At 45.8% G+C, this 17490-nt stretch overlaps 2 long non-coding RNA genes across 3 annotated transcripts in view; both read left to right on the top strand.

The window, feature by feature from the left end:
• LOC128781259 (uncharacterized) overlaps window positions 1-2775 on the top strand; it is a 163414-nt gene extending 160639 nt beyond the window's left edge. For both annotated transcript variants that reach the window (XR_008427213.1, XR_008427212.1), the window contains one exon: window positions 2493-2775. This is a non-coding gene — a long non-coding RNA (uncharacterized lncRNA). The remainder of the gene's footprint in view (window positions 1-2492) is intronic.
• Window positions 2776-2787: 12 nt separating this feature from the next.
• Window positions 2788-17490, top strand: part of LOC123478337 (uncharacterized) — a 112761-nt gene continuing 98058 nt past the window's right edge. Inside the window, exons 1-2 of the long non-coding RNA XR_006653508.2 lie at window positions 2788-3082; window positions 5636-5759. This is a non-coding gene — a long non-coding RNA (uncharacterized lncRNA). The remainder of the gene's footprint in view (window positions 3083-5635; window positions 5760-17490) is intronic.

Consider the following 17490-nt stretch of genomic DNA (forward strand, 5'->3'; position numbering starts at 1 on the left):
GTGCGTCAGGTTTATCTGTGGGCGAATGTGGTGCCGCAGGGTGCTACCCTCCACTCTGCCTGCCCTGTTCTCCGCCACTCTGAGTCCGGCCCTCTGGGTTTATCTGTGCAAATGTGGGGCCGCAGGGTCTGCTAGTGCTCGGACTGCCTGCGCCATTTGTCCCACACTCTGCCAGTCTCAGTCCCACCACAGCCACGCGAGTCCTCTCCACCCCGGTGCCCGTCTCCGCCCCTCCTACCAGTCTGGATGTGTTTATTTTCTATTTCCTTGGTGTCAGTCCCCCTTGCTGTTCAATTCTCTGTCAGTTCTGGTTGTGCGAGGAGGCGCAGTGTGTCTACCTATGCCGCCATCTTGGTTCCCCCTCATTGTTAAAATATTAATGAAAGTAAATAATAGTGTCTAACCTCATAAGGATATGAGAAGATTAAGTGAGTTGGTGCATGTAAAAACTTAGAATGGCGCCTGGCACCAGGTAAGCCTGCAATAAATGTTAGCTGATATTACCAATATTATTATTATTTCCTTTTGTGCAACTCAGGCAGACTGACTCCGGAGCTTGTGTTCTAACTACTAGCCTGTTTTGTTCTTCATACCACACTCCACGTCCTCAGTTCCTGAGCTGAATGATTGACACATGTTAAGCAGTCAATCACATGCTTGATGAATAAATGAATGAACAAATACATGAATAATTGAGTGAGTTAGTGAAAGATTCAGAGAACAGGGTCTGCTCCTACGGTGTGGAGTTTGGAAAGGGAAACACCAACTCATATTGTTTAGGAAAAAGAAACATAACCCCCCATGTTTGCTATCATTAATGGATTAAGAAAGGTGCCTTCCTTCGCAGGACAGTGACCGGCTTGTCCACGCTAGAGGAAACCACGGGCCTTTAACCTCCCGGCCCTCCCAGGCGCTGGTCCCGCTCACGCTTCCTCTTTGCTCCTTCATTTGTGCCTCACCCCTCCCACCCAGCCTGTGCTGTGAATTTCATGGCCGTAGCTTATGCCAGTAAAAAGCCTTTCATGCTCTGCTAATGTGGCATTTGTTTGGTAATATGCGGGAGAGAGCATTAAAAATAAATCCAGAAATGGCATCTTATAAATTTGGATTTTCTGTTCTCGTAATTTATAGGAGTTCATGTTAGAGAGCACTGTCTTATGCATAAATACAATTTCTTTGTGAGCTGATGATGGAATTTATATCAAAGGAGTTCGAACATATACTTCATGAACTCAGCATCCACTATTATAAGCTATTTCATGTATAACTGGAGACAAATGACCTCTCCCCCTGTTTGTCTTAACTGAAAATTCAGTTGGTTTGCTTGAATTCATTTCCAAGGCACACGGGTGGGGGCAGGGAACCCAAGATTTATACACCTTTAATACAATCAATTCTAAACATATCTTTAGACAAATGATTTTAAAATCTATGCATCATGAAACACCTCTATTAATTTCTGGATACACAGTTTGGTGAATTTTTATGTGACTGCGGGTTTGTGTATTTAAGGAGATTTTAAAAAAATAATTCCATCCTCTCTTTCCTTCCCCCTCAGAAAGAAATTTTAACAGGAACATTTTGAAATAAAACCCCACAAGGAAACAATCCCCTTAGACAATTAAACTGGGAGAAGGTCCCCTGAGGGCAGACAAAAAAAAAATCCGTAAAAATAATTGCCCTGCTGGGTTTCTGCTGGGTTTTGGCTGGGTGTGAGAAAAGAGGGCGGTGTGCACACACAGACTGGGAGTGCGGCCCTCTGTGGAGCGGGCTTGTGCCCCTGCTAGGTGGGACTACCTGGCCACACTTGGGGCCTCTCTGGCAAGCAGCGGTGATTGGAGACTGTAGGCAATATAAAATCACAATCAGGTCATTTACAAGGTTCTGCCAAATATTAACCTTATATCCAGTTCTCCCCCAACCTTTCAGAGCCCCTAATGCGAATCAGACCAGCTCCCACATCCCTTTACAACAATCAGGAATGGGGGTGGCAGTTGTGGGGGAGTGGGGGAGGGTGCTGGTACACACTTGTTAGAGATATTTTAAGGGGGTGTGTTTATGCCAAGATAATGATGTGGTTTGGTGTTGTTGTTTTAAGTGCCAGAAAGATTGTTTAATTGCCCTCCCTTTCCTTAGGGGAAACTCGAAGGTTCATTCGTCCAAGAAAGTGGGGTTTGCGTTTGCCCTGAAGATAACAGAATTGCTCGAGCTGCGGTCCAGGGAGGAGGAAACTGTGGTTGAAAGCCAGGTGGCCGAGAGTGTTTGGCAGGGAGGACCGAAGTTAGGGTTTTACAGGAGGGAACCGCTTTGGATGAGGATCGTGCCGAATGGTGTTTAGCGCCACACTTAGGGTGCACTCAGACAGTTAATATTGCGTTAATATTTATTTTTAACATGGTATCATAATTATTTTTAGTACTTTAAAAGAGATCGTAGATTGGACCGTGACCTCTACTTCTTCACTTCTCTCTTTTTTTTTTTTTTTTTTTTAGCAACCACTTTTGGACCCTTACCAAGTGCTAGACACCACGGTTGACATGCGTTGTAGTTCTACTTAATCCTCGCTACAAGCCCTGGAGGTGAATACTGTTAACATCTTCACTTCGGAGACAAGGAAATACCTTTCCCAGGTCAAGTCTCACTGACTGTGGAGCTGGATGCAAATCCCCCTGCCCCAGCTGCCCATGCACGTGGGTGCGATGAGCCTTCTGCTTGAAGGTGGCAGGAGCCATCCGCACCTGCGTCTTTTCTGCAGGCTTCTCTAGTCTCTGTTTGCCAATGTCCTAAGGAAGCCCCCTCTGTTTGAAGACTGGATTTGGTTCACTCTCTCTTGTTGCTATATAAATCCAAGCCAAATGTCCCCCCCCCCCCCCCCCACCAAAGGCTGGGCGTGCCTTCCTACTGAAGGCCTGGGAGAACGTCAGCACAATTTCCAGTTTGAAATGAAGCCAGGTGAAGCCTTCCTCAATGACAGCAACAACCTCGGTCTCTCTGGGTCTCCTCTGGAAGTTGGTGTCACCACTACTTCAGCAGCAGCAGCGGTGGCACTTCTCGTCAGCCGGGACGCTGCGTCTTACAGCGAGTTAGTCTTCTTTGAATGTATTTCTTTCTTTGTGGAGTGGAAAGGGGGTGCAAATTCTTTAGTGGCTACAGTGTTAGAATAAACAGCCCTGCTTGCGTGTTGAGATGGTGTTTTAAAGTGAGGACCAGGGTATGTAGTCAGGAGGCCCCGTTTTAACAACAGGGCTGTTATTTTAACAATAGGTTACCAGATCCATTGGGCAATCTGACTAAAAGCCCATATTTATTTCCCTAATTTTATAAACATTTAATAGGTCCTTATTAAACACATCAGCCAGCATGATTTAATAACACAATCAGTCTAGAAGTTTAAGAAAATTGAAAACAGGATTTGAATGTAATGCAGCCACAATTACTGGAGATTATAGGGAATCATTCCCATATGTCTCCAGTGGAGAGCTGCTAATCTCTGTGTGCGTGGAGGTGATTTCCTTTGGAACCCTGCCCAGCCTTCAACAGCACGAGCACCGAACAAATTAGATTTGAAAGTCCCCAATTTTATGACTAAGGTAATATACTCTGCGAATTTAGAGAAACACTGAGTTCCTATTTTCACTGGCTCTCAAATGCTGGACAGAGACCTTGATTTCATTTAGTTTGGCTCCACTTGGAATATGGTCATAGGTTTGAAGGGGTCAGCATGTGTTTTTGTGTGTCTTTCATAGACACTCTAACTTCTCTCCACCCATACTGCCGAGGTATTTGCATCACAGCTCCACGAATGACGGCATATCTCAGAAATGCGCTGCAATTAAACCTAGGAGACAGCCTGCTGCTCGGGGCCTGGGGCTGGGACTGCACTCCCCCCTCTGTACTTCTGAGCCCCTGTCCTCCGCTCATGGGCCCTCCGGGAGGCTCGACTTATGCGCAGGGAGTGGCAGCCTGGTTACAAAGTTCTTGGTTTTTTTCCTCTTCCTTAGGCAGCTTCTACAAAACGGGTGGATTCTTTGCAAAGAGGCTGGATTTCTTGATTCTGGATGAAACCACAAGGACTAGAAAGCTAGAGATTGAAGTTCCGAGGGTGGCAGTATGAGGGGCAGAGCTGAAAGTACGTTTCTTACTAGTCTGACAGTCTCTACCTTGATGTGCTCTTCCCATCCTGCCTCCTACTTTTGTAAAACTAGGAAAACATAGTAACGCTAACTCCCCATCACTAGCCAACGCATTATAGTATTAATAACTTGAAACCTCATCATAACCCAATAAGGTCAGCATCACTAATTACATTTTACCAAAAAGGAAGCTGAGATTCTGTCAGCTTTTGCACCTGGCTATGTGGTCTCAGAAAAGGAAGGATTCAAACCCAGAGATCACTGATTCCAAAGCTCCAATTCTTAATAGCTATTTGGAGTTGCCTCCGCCTATGGTGAAGAAACTGCGGTGGTAGCCATGCTTTATGTGTGCATGAAAAGGAAACGGAGGCTTTCCTAAATGTCTTCCCACTTAATCTCAGAGTTCTGGTTTTATTCACTCAGTTTCTCCCTGGCTGTTTGTTGATGGTGGTTCTTTTAGCATTTGAAGATAGAGAAGCAGCAAGGGGATGGGGAGAGCCAAAGGACTGGGGGAAGACTTTGGGGATAAGGGTTAGGAGAAGTGCTGGGCAGCTTGCAGAGAACGAGAGGAAATGAGATCTTAACATTCTTGAGTTAAGATTTATTGCCCAGCTACCATGCGCCACGCACTGTATTCTAAGCTCCTTTCTTATACTTCCCTTCATTTTAATCCTCCCAATTCTGTGAGGTAGTTCTACCCTAAGTTAATCTTTTTTTCCCCACATTAAATAATTTGTTCAAAGTCACCCAGCTAGTAAGTGGGATTTACACGCAGGCTCTCTGGGTCCCATGCCCCTCTAACCAGTATGCTGAGGAGACGGTATATCAAGTAGTCCCTTCACACTGAGAAATGCAAGTAAGGAATCCATGTTGCTTTAAGTTGATGTTTGCTGAGTTGTATTTATAATTTTTTAAAAGATTTTACTTAATGTTCTAAGAGAGAGGGGAAGGGAGGGAGAAAGAGAGGGACAGAAATATCAATGTGTGGTTGCCTCTCGTGTGTCCCCAACTGGGAACTTGGCCTGCAACCCAGGCATGTGCCCTGACTGGGAGTCGATCCAGCAACTCTTTGGTTCGCAGGCTAGTAGTCAATCCGCTGAGCCACACCAGCCAGGGCTGGATTGCATTTACTTGGCCTTCACTGGAGCCCTTGCTTGAAGAACTCAGTAGAGTTAGCCAAGCAGAGTGGGATGAAAACACAATTCTTAGGAGCAGAATTTGCATCCTGAGGCCACACCCTTCTCCCCACCACACATATGCACACACACACATTTATGAGATACAACTCATAGCACAAACAAACCCATTACTGTGTATTAAGGTTAAGTGTACTGAATATTAAAACAGAGTGGAATAAAATTAAGCCCTTTAAGCAGTCAAGAAGACCAGAATTCTCCATCCGCCTACCATTCTAGCCAGGGATTTGGTTGCCTCAAGGTTGAAAGTTTGAACACCCAGACACCTGCATCCACACTTCCCTTTTGTTCCTTCCTTTAATCTAGATCAGTCGGTCTCCGGCATGCATGGGAATTTCTGGAGAGAGTCAAATGCACCAAGCTGAAGGGTCTCCCCTGGACGTGATGGGCACCAAGCGCCTGCCTCCCTGCAGACTTGAGGTCACCTCAGGTGAGAGCCAGTTCAGTGATGCAGCACTGGAAGGTCTTTGCAGTGTCTGGGCCTCCCCCTTTGACTGCAGTCCTTCACACCAGCTCCGGGCGGCGGCCAGCGCAGGGCCTGGCCCAGGGGGGAGTCATCTGTCTCCACACGGAAAAGCCTCGACTTATGTCCGAGTGTGCTGGGCTCTCTAAGGAGAGCTTCACAACTTCCCCCGAGCATAGTTTCTGGGCCAGAGCCGCATCTTTTTTCAAAATTTTACTTTTACTGTGAATGACTCAGATGGCTTCTGGAGCCATGGCACACAGCGGCCTGAGTATTTTACAACTTTACAAAATAAATATAAATAAATTCAGTTGAACTCTCTGCGAACAAATCCAACTAAATAAACAGCAGATAGACTTTCTGTGGCTGACAGACAGTGCCTTCTTGAGTGTCAGCTCATTCTATCACTAAATATTTTATTTAATCAAAGTTCTTCAGTGGAGATTTCCATCAAATCCTCGGCGCTAATTCTCATTACAAAATGTGGCTTAGCAATGCCAGAGCCAGAGCTGCCCCGCCTGGCTTTGACTGCTCGGCCTGCCAGCCCCTAGCTCTGCGTCCTTGGGCAAGTTCACTTAAACTCTGCACATTAGTCGCCCCATCTCTAAAATGGGGACAATAATGGAATTCACCTCCCGAGGTGGTTGTGGTGACTACATGAGTGAATTCATGTAAAGTACTTAGAACAGTGCCTGGCACATGTTAAGACTTCCATCACTGGTATCTTCTAAGCCCTCATATGGAAAGATATCAGTTTGTTTTCCAAAGTAAACAACATCAGTGGGGTGTTACGCAGTGGGCCAAGAATGGGACTTTAGAATCAGTCAAACCTGCGGTTGCCCCCTGCCCTTTCTCCAGCTGCCACCCATGTAACTTCTCCAAGCCTCAGTTTCCTCATTTGAGGAGGACGGCAATGCCTGCTTTAGGAGCATAGTGGAGGGACTCTCCGTGGGGCGGCATGTGGTCAGATACAATGACCAACAGGTCACTTTCGTCCCCTTTCTTGTTTCCATTGAGGACGAGAGCGTGGGCTGAGGCCCATCAAATGTCTGACGGGAACCTGTAAAAATAACATTCCTGTGTAATTCTTTCTAATGTGCAGTGACCTAAGAACATTTCAAGCATTTTATTTTTATGTCTGCTCCAATAAATGGAAACAATTCAAAGAAGCAAAATGTCAGGGCCAAAATTTTTCAAAGAGATTTTCTTTTTCACCTCCAGCTTGAAAGCAAATAGTAACATCCTAAGCAAGCAAACAAAAAGGGCTTTTATGCATATCTGATTAGCTCATTTCCTTTGATTTTGGCGAGTGATGTCATTGGGGCCCAGCTGTTGGCGTGCTGCAGATGCTTTCCCTTCCTCGTGTTTCAGCAAGCCATTTCTGCCCCTAATGGAATTACTTTGAGTGGAACCCAGCATTTTTCATGGTTCACCTCCTCTATCAGCTGATACCCAGGACTCCTTTGGAAAGAGTGAGGAAAGGCTGCAAAGGCATTTAAATGCCAGGGGAACAATAAATTCATGTCACCTCTTCTCACGCAGTCGTCGTTTTGTGGTCTGTTTCCAACGCTTTAGCTTCTTCTCCAGTCATCCCATATAATAAGAGTCTGAGGGGCTCTGGATGGCAGGGTCCTGGGTCCTCAGGAGCAGGCTTGGGCCGCCCCTGCCTGCCTCGTGTGCTTACAACGAAGCTGACAGGTGGACTCCATGGGAGGCAGCGGGGTGGTGGGAAGAAGTAGCAAATGCACAAGCCTTGGCTTCCCCTTTCTGCTGACCCAAGTCCAATGTCAGTGCTGCTCCTGTGAGCTCAGGACTGGAGGTTCTGTGAGCCTCTGTTTCTTATGGTTAAAAAGCAGCTACTAAAACTGAGCACGAGTCTTGGGGGAAGCTACATATATTTGGGGTCAGCGTGTATGGGAAAACTAACTGGACGTTCAGTGTTGCTGTGAATCTAAACCTGCTCTAAAATACAATGTCTGCTTTAAAAAAAATAAGCACAGGGCGCTGCTGTGAGAACAGGCCTGGAATGCGCTTAGGACCCTTCGTGACCTAGTGGTCATTATCTGCTGCTGCTAGTCAGCTAGTACACTGGTTAGTAGGTATCAGGCTGGGGCTCTTCTACCAGCTGAGGGATTTTCAACCTCGCCACTATTGACATTTTGGGCCATTTAATCCTGAGTCGTGGGGGCGGGGTGTCCTATGATTTGTAGGAGCGTCCCAGAATCCCCGGTCTTTCCCCACTAGATGCCACTAGCACCCCTACCACCCCCTGCCTCCCCCCACACCACTCAGTTGTAACAACCAGAAACATCTCTAGATACTGCCGAATGTCTCTTGAGGGACAAAAATTGCTGTTGGCTGAGAACCATTGTGCTAGGTTAAAGGGAAAACACCAATCAGTGCTCTACTTCATGGTCGAGGAGAAGGCTCTCTTGCCGAGAGTCTTGCTCACTTGTGTCTGTGGTACTCAAACCCACCTGCTCAGGTTGATCCCACAAGCTCATCTGGCTCCCTTCACCCCGGCCCGATCTCCGACTCCCACATCTGGAAAGCACTGTCTTCCCTGCTCCTCCTCCTGTCTGAGCACTTCCTGGCTTCAGCCCTCCACCTCGGTCAATAATGAGCATTCCTGAATCCTGTAAGCCTTCTGAGTCATCTTCTCTTCCCAGCTTCCTAGTCTGCTTCTCAGTATAGCACCTAATTCTGCCCTGGCCCCGTACTGATGGCCTTAGAGTCAAGGGGTTCTAGAGCAGGAAGGGACAATGCAGATCGTGCGACCCAGCAGCCTTCTGGAGCCGATGAGGAAAGTAGGGCTCCGAGAGGTTAAAGCACTCATCCAAGGTCACAGTGCTGGTCAATAGCAGAGCTGTGCCTGTGACCAATCTGGCGCATGTTTACCCTGGAGTGCGTCATCCCAGGAGTAGGTCCCTGTGTCCAGCCTGTGCCTTCATCCACAGACCAGCTCCATTTACAGTCTAGTTGGCAGGTGCAGACTCATCAGCTATCCCAAGACATTTAAAAGCTTCTGGTCTTCCTCAGGATTCTTAGTTTAAAAGACTTTTCTTCCTGGATCTCCCTGCTTACACTAAACCCGCTTTAAGCTCAATAGTCAGAGAAATGGTACAGGCAGTGGTTCCCCAATTGGAGCCTACATCAGAATCACCTAGAAAACCTTTTTTTAAAGCACAGATTGCTGGGCCCCTCCCCCAGGGTGTCTGTCTGATTCCATGTGTGGGGTGGGCCTGGGACTTTGCATTCCTAGATATACTGCTGGTCCAGCCTTGCTTGGAGAGCCTGATAGAGCGCGATTTAGAACTTGGACTTGAAAACTAGATGACTCTGTGTTTGAGCTTCTGCTTTACTGCATCAGACAAATGACTCAATCTCTTTGAGCCTCAGTGTTCTCATTTGTAAAATCAAGGCAATAATAATTAGAAATGCTCATTAAAATGTACTATGATTTTTCATTAAACATGATATCTTCAATTTCTGGCATTCACCCATTCTCAGCATGTGTTCTGCCCAGAGGCGTGAAGAGAGGCCCATTTCCTTCTATGTGCTTTCAGTTTGAACTGGTGGTTTCAGAGGAAATTGCCAGGCAGCCAAGCTCCAGGGAATGCGTTTCCGTTTAGTAGGAGGCTGCAGAAAGCACTTGACTTGTCAGCCATCTCTGCACAATGGGCAAAACGGCTCTTCCCTGACTCCCCACAACCCCTGCTGGACAGGTCGGAGGAGAGTAATGATGGCTTAAAAAAACAGTACTTGATAATAGGATACTTCATTCAAGTTTGTTTTTGACCGGAAGGCTCCACGGTGATCACCCTTTGTTTCTTTCAAATCCCCGCGTGCTTTCCTTCCAGTAGGCCTTGTCCGCCTCCGCCAGCCCACTGCATGGCTCCCTTTTCTGACTTGTCTCTTGTACCTAATTGCTACTTAACTACAAGCAGCTTGCTTTGAAACTCACCTGCCTAATGAGTGCTGTCTCCTGTCTCTCCTCTCCAATTAGAGCAAACGTTCTTTGAGGAAATGAGCTATACTTTCCATTTCTTTTGAATTCCCCCCAAGTGCCGGCAGTATTCTATTAACAGTCAATAGACAAATGTTGGTTGAATATGTATGATATAGTTTGCATAGGATTAATATCAAAGCCTTAACCAGGACATGGGAAAATAATTTCCTACATCTTGTTTTTCAAAATGTAGGTCTTTTCATCTTCAGATTGTTGCTTGCTGTGTACTAGGGATGGGACCCTGACAAACTCCTGAACACTTGAGCTGACTGCGGACAGAGGGACTCCTAGGGTGACTCTATATGCAACATATTCCTCTGGTATTTTATTGATAAAATTATTTGGGGGGAATCACAATCCTAGGAATCCGAAACATGTCATATCCCTTTCATTCATCACATCCCTTCGTGACTGAAATGATAAAAGGATTATGCAGAGTCAGTTGCCCAGTCTTCCCAGTTTCAATGGGTGAATGTTCAACTCTGAAAATAACGAAACCCTGAGAGTACTGGGAGGTGGAGCGGAAAAGAGGGAGTTGAGAAATTAGAGGAGGGCTTCCCATCCTGGGCCGCTCAGTTGTGTCCCGCTGAGGTGTAGCCATGAAGTAGAGCGCGTGTGGTTCAACTTGTATTTTCTCCCTCCCCCAAAGTGCCTGATTTTCACAGAAGAGTGATTCTCCAAAGGCAGGGTTTTTTCTAGCATGAAGTTGGGGAGACGAGAGCCATGACCCCAGGCATCCGCGGAGCCGACACTGAGTCTCAATCTTCCAGTCCTCTGGGTGGAATCCCTGCTTTATCTTTTCTTGCTAGTATTGTCCATCATTCCGCCATATTTCATGGAATTCCACCCTCACTCCTTACTGCCACATCCTCAAAGAGGACTTAGCATACCAGTCTCATTCTACTACTAGTTATGAAGAAGGACTCTACTCAGCAGGGGGGTGGCCCCTAAAGGAGGCAGCTGGATGGAGGTGGCGGGAGAGTGGATTTGTGAGATGCAGCCTGACTCTCCTGTGATGCCCTTTAGTGCTTAGTTTGGTTGGCCTAGCGGCTGTCAGCCATGGGCCATGACACATGTTTGTATGTGGTGCTGTAAGTCGTATGTTGCTTAGCACAAGGACAGCACTGCTGAGTGATTTTGTTTTTATAAGCTTGAGTGGAATCAAACCCCTCTTGGGACAAAAGTTGCTGTCGTGTGTATTCTAACGGGCTTTCTAGGGTGAGGTTCAACCACTGTGCCTACGTATGCCTGAGAGTGGTAGTCGAAAGTGGCACGTTGAAAGTGATTTTAAAAGGCTGAGGAGCATGTATTAGACATTTGTATCCCATCCCTGTGGCCCTAATAGGCAAATTACTGCTATTCTTTCAGAGGATGTAAATGGAGACCATAAACATGGTTCCCAAGTTCCTAGATCTTAGAACATTATCTGTGCTGAAACCCCTCAAGTGCTGAAAAGGACAATTTGGAGTTGTCTTTCCTCTTGATGGCAAACTTCATTTCCAAGGTAGCGGTTGATTAACTCTCAAATCATACCATGTGTCCAGTGTCCAGTAATGGGCAGCCTCTGATGTGTGAACGAATTTAATTGCAGGCCCAGATGCTACTTTCAGGAATAATTTGTCTGTGAGTTGAGGAGGTGGTCCCACACAGATCAAATGAGAAGGAGTGAATGACGGCGGTGAGTTAAGAACAGTCACTGCCAGAGCTGGAGGTGATTGAACCATTTCCGCCAGGTAGGCAGGATGCTTTATGGGATTTAAAAGAAAAGTGTGCTGTGTGCACTTCCCTTTGTAAACATCTGTGTTCGCCAGATCCTCACCTCTCAGGACAGAACAAATACGAGCCACTCAAGAAGGAAGTGGCTGTGTTTTGTCTTAGCTAGGAAAAACCTGAAGCTAAGTTCTCCTTCAGATTTTGCCCAAGCAAAACCAAAAATGCTAAGTTGTTAACTGCAGACATTTGTTCCTAATTTGTTATTTTATTTATGATGATGATAATAATGTTGCTGTATCTGTATTCTCTTTGTTGCACTGACAGAACTCAAGTTGCCATAAGCAGTAAAACGAACAAGAAGCTTTTGATAAAGCTGATGTAATCAAGTAGACCAGGGTGGACACCGCTTTACCTGGGGCTTGGGCTCAAATGATGTCGCCAGGACCACTGCTCTCTCTCTCTGCTCCCCTTGGTGTGGGTCCTTCGTCAGGCTCCACATATGCACAGAATGGCCGCAGCAGTCCCAGATCCTGCATTCTCTCTGATTCCCTTCCCAGAAGGAAAAATTGATGGTCTCTTTCCAGGACTCCTAGCCAAAGACGCACTGCTCTGATTGAGTCCTTGGCTCCCATCCAAGCCAGTCGCTATGGTGAGGCCAGGAGATGTAACATGGGGATGACTTATGCCTAGCATATGCATGTGCTTTGCCCCAGAAGTTCGTGAGTTAGGAGTTACTAAAACATATCCATGATAAATGTCCACCCACTACTACTGCCATGCATTAGGTGTATATCAGACGTTACCTAATATTCTCCCCACAGCCTCTCATTCATACATACATTCATTCAGAAAACATTTGCTGAGATCCTACTGTGATGACCAAAAACACATGGTCACCACTCGCACTTTAGAAAGGAATGTATTATGAGGTAGGTATTACCATGTACATTTTACAGATGGGACTACCGAGGCTTCCTAGACATACTTCAGTTTCCTACAGCATCATAATGACTAAACGAGAAATAGAGACCCAGAATTGGTTAGAACGTCATCCAGGTACCCCAAAGTTGTGGGAGTTGTGGGTTCCATCTTTGGTTGGGGCACTTAGAAGAATCAACCAATGAATGCATAAATAAGTAGAACAACAAATCGATGTCTGTCTGTCTCTCTCTCCCCCAGAATCAATCCATAAATATTTTTTAAAACATAAAATAAAACCTTTAGCATAAAGAAATAGAGATCCAAACCCAAATCTCACTTTCTATAGCCCATACCCTTAACCACTACACTGGTCTCAATTGTCTTGCTTTGGGGTGTAGCCTGTACCGAACTAGTATATGTTTGTGACCGTTGCTCCAACTCCACCATGGGGATTATTTCATGATGAAGGGGAGAAGGACAGAATATCAAAGATCCAAGGAACATGCATCCTCCCATCTCACCCCCTACTGATGAGTTAATATTGAATTCTGGCTTCTTAATAAGTGACCACAAACTGACCAACTAACTTTTGTGAATATGCTTTCACTTAACATCATGTCTCTTCAATGCTTTATAAACAAAGCAATTTGTTCTCAGATATTTGGTCCTGTGAGAGCATCTCTGCAGCTCCTTTGGCAAGTTCAGCATTTTCAATCCTCTCTGGCTTCCAAGAGATCAGCAGGCTACCTTCCACTACACACGAGGAACCTGAAGCTCAGTGAGGTTCACTGGCTTGTCCAAAGTCGCTGAGCTAGTAAGAAGCTGAGGAGGAGCTCAAACCATCCATTCTTTTGACTCCTACACTAGTGTTTCCCAAACTGCTCTCATCCTTCATGAGTTTTTGATGCTATACTTGTCAACTTTATTCAAATATCTACTCTAGTCTCATTCTAAGTAACAACATTTGTCAGTGTTACTGAGTGTATATTTTTCTAAGGCACATTTCAATAAACATAAAACTACTGAAAGTTTAAAAATCCATTCATGAGTCTCCTAAAACTTTCTCAGGCCCCATCAGCAGGAGTGTTTGACGCTGAGGAGCACAGTCGATGCTGCGTAACTGCCTCACTGGTTAGCTGGTCCTGGTTTCAGGACCAAAGCTTAGGCTTCCAGGCAGGCAATAGGCAATTTCTATGGGAAGTTTTTTTTTTTTTTTTTCTTTCCAGGAAGAGATACACATGTATCAGTTAAATGGGGATGTGGTCATTTTCAGTTCCTTCCCGTCGAGGTCAAGCGTTGACCTTCCCAGTCACGTCCGCAGGCTCTGCTCACTTCCTGTCTTTGCTTGTGGGTGAGATATATGTGCTATTTAAAGGCTAGCCCAACTTTTCAAGTCCCACAAATATTTGATGCTTTTCTTGTTTTGCAACTTGCATGAGCTCATGAGGTATATTTCTTTGGTGTCTTATCGAGCTGCATTATTGCTCAAACTGAGAAATCTCTGTTTTGGAAAGAGACTTCAACAATGAAGCTACGGCCACCTTCACTTCATTTTGTTATAATTACGTGTCGCTCCCCATAAATTTCCCTACTGACTTCTGAAGTTCTGCTAAGTTTATAAGCCACTTAAGGATGAAATTCAGTTAAGGATGAAATTCAGATCCTGAAGTACATTTTTATTCCCAGTTACTTGGAAGGAAGGATTAGGTAAACGACCTAATACCTCTCTGTTTGAACACAGAGAATAGGAGGAAGAGAAAAGACCCATTGCGTCTGAGCACATTTCTTCACAAAAACTCAAGCTCTTAGAGGCGGCTCATTTGTTTTACCATTTAACAACGAAATTAAGGAAGTCTGTTTGTCCTCAGAGCTATTCTTGGCTGCGATGATGCTCAGGGAGACCGGGGGTATTGAATGCGAGTGTGCCTTCTGAGGGAAAGACTTGGCATGTTTCTGTTTTTCTCATGAGAGAATCTATCAGATGGCAAAATAATACTTCCGCTTTCCCCCCACTCCACATTAGGCATTAACCAGGTTACTGATGGCCATTGTTAACTCCCAGTAGAGTTTTGTTCCTTTCCCCCATTGTACTAAACCCCAAATCTGTTGCACATTAGAATCACCTCAGATGGGTTTAATACGTACTGATGCTCAGGCCCCAGGCTGACCAATCCAGTCAGGGCGTCTGAGGCTGGAACTCGTGCCTCCTTCTGGAAGTTCCCCAGATGACTCTAGCGTGCACACGGTGGAGCGCTCTCTCCCACAGCCCCTGGCTTCAAGCGTCTCTGTGGTGTCACGATCAGACAAAGTCGGGCAGGTCCGGGGTTGCAGCCCTGCTCCACTTACTAACGGTGACATAGGGCCACTCATTTAGCTTTCCGGAGCTGCAGGCCTTCCTCTATAAAGCAGGGATGATAATGGCTCCTTGTAAAGTTGTTTTGAGATTCGATGACAAGATGCGCGGACAGTGCAGCCCACTTCTTCCGCAAGGACTAGGTAGCTAGCGTTTCTGCTGCTGAGCGTCTCCTCCACTCAGTTCATCTTATACACCAATGCACCTTCCTAAATTAGCACTCTACCAGCGCCCACTAAGACAGAGAAGAGCAGCCCGCCTGGCCTGACACACAGAACTAGGACTCCATGTTGCTAGGAGCTGCCCTAGAACTCAAAGCTAGGCCGTGATGTCCTTCTGTTGGATATAAACAATCTCACTGAACATGATATCAGCCAGGGTTACTGCGGGACCATGAGGAAGTGAGGTATAAAACAAGACCCCTTCACAATTTTGTCTAAGCACAAAAGCAGATCACTGGGCAAACTATAAAAATACCAGACCACCTCAGCTAGGATGAGTGGCCACTGCTCTTTACCTATTATGGCTTTAGCCCCACTCTAGTCTTCCTCCCTCCCTCCCTCCTTCCCTTCCTTAACTGAAGTTATGCTACTCCCAAAGATAGTCATAAATTGACGTATTAAGTCTGGACAACAACCTTTGAAGTAGGTGCTATTATGATGTTCACTTTACATGGAGGACACAGAGCCACAGAGAAGTTACATATCGTGCTCACATTTACACAATAAGTGGCAGAATTGGGATTGAGAAATATACAAATGTATCTTCCTAATAAGGTTGTTAGGAGGACTAATGAGCTAATGCAGGTAAAACATTTAACATGGTGCTCCCAAAGGTGTTTCTGGTGCTTATCCTGGTTTTGAATCCTTGTTTTGCTTCTAAAACACCTTCCTCTTGTAGTCCTTCTGTAGCATGAAGTCTAAGCAAATGTTGCTGTGATATCAAGGATATTTTGCCTTAACTCATTCATTCATAGACTTCTGTGTGTCCCCAATCAAGCAGCCATTTCGAGTTTGTCTGAGTCATCTTTGCCTTCCTACTGAGGAAAGTCACATTTATTATCTGCTTGTTGATTGAAACTGATCAGAGCAATGACTTTAATCCAGCATGCTTTACTAAGGACTTGCAGATCCAGATGCTAACACTCAACTCTCTAAATTGAATTAAAGATACCTCACCTTGGTTCAGGAGACCCAAGGTTTTATAAAATATTGCAAACTGCCATTTTGAGAAGCCCTCTGAATTTTCAGGTGGCAACCCCTTGCCAGATTGATTACTTTAAGACAAATGATTCACAGATCCCTCAGGTAGGCTCAGAATTTGTGTAATATAGTGAGTCACCTTCTTTCTCTTTATTGCAGCAAACAAAATTTTAAAAGTTCTACATCGCGTACTTTCTGGGGACTTATGTAGGTTTCTTTTAATACACATACAGGGGGCTCTTTTTGATATTTGTCTTGGAGGCACCCAACTCTATCATTAGTAGCTTCCACCATTAGGTATGGGCCTTGGATCCCAAAGGAAAAGAGTTTTCAAATGAGTATGAAATGGAGCCATCTCGGATGGGAATGAAATAATTTTAATGAGAGTAAAGAGCCTGGAAGAGAAAAATCCTTAGAACACCATTGGAGGCACAGGACTGTGGCTTCGATGTGAAGGATTTTGGGATTTAGGAGATTCTGAGAGGATAGACTGTCCTGATATATTTGAACTTACATCAGACTACTTCCCACTTTTGAGTGACAGGAACAAAATAGTATCTGTTTATACTCTTCCTCTTTCCTTAGTTGTGGGGGGCTCCGCCCACAGGCCCCACCCCCACCCCCAGCTGCCACAGATGAGAATAAGTCTACCAAAACATGATCTGCTTGGGGAGGGAAGGTGGCCGATCTCTCAAAGGAGAAGGGCTGAGAGCCTTTACCTCAATGGGCTTTTATTGGGTTCAATTTGCACAGGAATACAGGTAAAGCTCATCGATCATTGTCAGGCAGTAAGGATCAAACAATAGAATACCCACAGATGCACAGTCCTTCCCTCTCCCTGTGCCCAGTCCGGGGTACCGTATCTCAGGAAAGGAAGTAGAAGTCCGTGATTCAGGCTCCTGGCACCATCAGCTGTGTGGCTGCTGCAATCTCCAGTTAATCCAAAGCCATGTGGCACCTTCTTGTTGCCCACCAGGAAGAGTCCTTTCTCCCCTTTCTTCCCGGCAAAGTCTCTCCTGCTGCCTAAGCCGCGTGGTCCTTCTCTTTCCCTCAGAACCGCATGGTCCTCCTCCTTTTACTTCAGAACCTCATGGCCCTCTCTTTACTTCACCAAAGCTGCCTGATCCTCTCCTTTCTCCTCCAAAACCTTGTGGTCCTCCCTCTCTACTTGCTTCAGAACCTCATGGTTCTCTCTCTAGAGCTGCCACGCCTAGGTTTACATCCCAGCGCCCATCTTCCTTTGCAGCCCCATTTCCGACTCCTCCTACAATCAGTTACACCTGCCAGCATCCCCGTATTCTTCCAGCTTTACTGGGCTACCATTGTTAGTCCAGGCAGGTGTGGCCCCATGGCATGGAGCCAATCATCTCCAAGCTCTCACACAGGCCCTGTAACCAGGGGGAATTGCTTCCCAGTCCCACCTTGGGTGGAATTCGCTTCCATCCCCCTGGCTCAAAGCATGGCCACAGCTATTTAACATATCTATGAAACCAGTTAAAT

This window comes from Desmodus rotundus, chromosome 6 (assembly GCF_022682495.2).
Source record: "Desmodus rotundus isolate HL8 chromosome 6, HLdesRot8A.1, whole genome shotgun sequence".
NCBI lineage: Eukaryota > Metazoa > Chordata > Mammalia > Chiroptera > Phyllostomidae > Desmodus > Desmodus rotundus.